Source organism: Borostomias antarcticus (assembly GCF_949987555.1).
Source record: "Borostomias antarcticus genome assembly, chromosome: 5".
Classification (NCBI taxonomy): domain Eukaryota; kingdom Metazoa; phylum Chordata; class Actinopteri; order Stomiiformes; family Stomiidae; genus Borostomias; species Borostomias antarcticus.
The window spans coordinates 25,129,213-25,131,712 of record NC_140238.1 but is presented as its reverse complement, the minus strand read 5'-3'; the positions used below and the strand labels follow the sequence as shown (position 1 = coordinate 25,131,712).

General features: G+C 43.2%; 1 protein-coding gene across 6 annotated transcripts in view; it reads right to left on the bottom strand.

Moving 5' to 3' along the window:
• The window catches only part of nfixb (nuclear factor I/Xb), a 144,756-nt gene that overhangs the window by 37,698 nt on the left and 104,558 nt on the right, over positions 1-2,500 (bottom strand). The window lies entirely within an intron of this gene.

Here is a 2,500-nt window from a genome sequence, read left to right as displayed (position 1 = left end):
AAACAGGCTATATTTGTGCATGCAGGAGGATCTCTGTACGGTAACAAATATAATTGGGTGTGATTGAGCAGCCCCCCCCCCCCCCCTCGATCGTGCTCGGTTTTGTAACGCAGGCGGCCCGAGCCTTGGCCCGGGATACCAGCGCAGCGGAGGGGGCCTCGAGCACCAAGCGGAACAGCGACACAGCCATGTCACCTGTGTCTCCGTGGAAACGCTATTATACCGTCCAAACCTCGTCTCCCTGGAAACGCTACTACACAGTCCAGACCCCGTCTCCCTGGAAACGCTACTACACAGTCCAAACCTCGTCTCCCTGGAAACGCTACTACACAGTCCAAACCCGGTCTCCCTGGAGACGCTACTACACAGTCCAACGGGCTCTGTTTGACACCTGATGAAGGCCTGTTGGAGGCATGATTTAGCCCTATTAATAAAGGCATTTTGCTTCAAAAATACTATATGTGTGCCTGGATATCCACTTCTTTACCCCCCCTTTCTGAGCACCTGTGGATTTGTATTCTACACATATTTTATTCAACTATCTTTCTAAAAATGTCTGTGTGTGTTTTCATCACTGAGGACTTGTGAATTGCAATGATTATCTCTGCCCCAGCGACAGCGCAGGGCGAGAGGTAATGTTTTCTGGGTGTGTGTGCGTGTGTGTGTGTTTGTTTGTGTCTTTGTCTGTGAGCAGGATTACACAAAAACTACTGGACTGATTTTCATGAAACTTGGTGGAAGGGGGAAGCATAGTCCATTGTAGAAGCCATACAACTTTGGAGCAGATCTGAATCATAGGGCGGGTCCATCAGCTGCCCCAAACACAGCTGGCCATTCACCTCCATTCATTTTTTGGACCAAGATTACGCAAAAGCTATTGACCAATTGTCTAAGACCAATTCTAAGACCAATTGTCATGAACCTTGGTGGAGGGGTGTAGCATGGACCAACTTACAACCCATTAAAGTCGGGAGCGGATCTGGGCAGGTTCATGAGCCGCCCAATCACAGCGACAAATGCAGTAATACTTCACATATCAAGCCCCATGCAAGCACAGAGCCACAAAATGCATTCATGGGTGGAGGTCTCTGCCCTCCGAGCACCATATATACTGTTTTATTATTTTATACTGATATGGCTACCAATGTGTCTGAATTAAAGTGAATCTGTCTATGTATACTTCTGACTGTGTGTATTCATACAGTACAGTACATACACTTCTACCACTGGCTCCACAGCCTAGTCAGGTTCTACCTTCTATGTAGAACATCACTGCGTGCACACACACACACACACACACACACACACACACACACACACACACACACATACACACGCACACACACTCTCTCTCTCTCCCTCCACGTTGTTTACACCACATACACACAAACACTCTCCAGGCTGCTTACAGCGCAGGGCCAGCGGGCGCCTAGTGTGCCTGTGGTTCCTGTTCAAGCCTGTGTTTATCTACAGGGTGATGTCATGACCGCTCCTCTCTGAAGCTCTTCAATGAACCGTGTCTGAGTGTGTGTGTGTGTGTGTCTGTGGTAAAGAATATATTTTCTATAATATCCAGTACGGATATTATTATATTAAATGAGTAGTAAAGGGAAAATGCATGTTTAGCCCTGTTTTGAGGATACTTATGATCATATACAATGGTTCAAAACATTGGATCATATGAATCAAAACATTGACAAAACTAGCACTTTTGAGAAAGTCTGATAATTGCTCTACCACCATTTTGGTCATACAATGGATGTGGATGGGAACCGTGAAAAATCATTCAAAAAACATGTTAAACACTCAATTTCAATGAAAAGAAACTCACCGAGGTGTTAGTTGGTGTTCTGACATATAATTCGCCATAAAGTAAGATTGTAGTTCATCTGGAAAGGCTTTTTAAAATATTTAGCATAGAACTATTTAGTCGCAGCACATACGTGTGTAAACTTCCACAAACTAGGTAGCCTAGCAACATAAACAATAACAATAGCTACCGTAAGTAGTTCCGCTTCCTGAATCCCTTCTGCGGATTGATCTACACATCTACAACGGTCGATTCAAAACAAGTCAATGGATTTCATAAAATGATCAATAAAACCCTACAGGATTCATACTTTGCGGCGAATTTGATGTCAGAACACCAACGGACACCAATTACCCCCTCGGTGAGCTTCTTGTCTTTGAAATCGAGAGTTTAACATGTTTTTGAAAGATTTTTCAAGGTGCCCACCCACATCCATTGTATGACCAAAACGGTGGTAGAGCAATTATCAGACTTTCTCAAAAGTGCTAGTTTTGTCAACGTTTTGATCTGAACCATTGTATCTGATCATAAGTAACCTTAAAACAGGGCTAAACATGCATTTTCCCTTTACTACTCCTTTAATATAATAGTATTATATTTTTATTTATTATTTATAGTTGCTTTTTACTGTCTATTTCATACTGTGTTGCCAGAGTGTCAAAGGCACATTCCCATTGCATGTAAATTTAA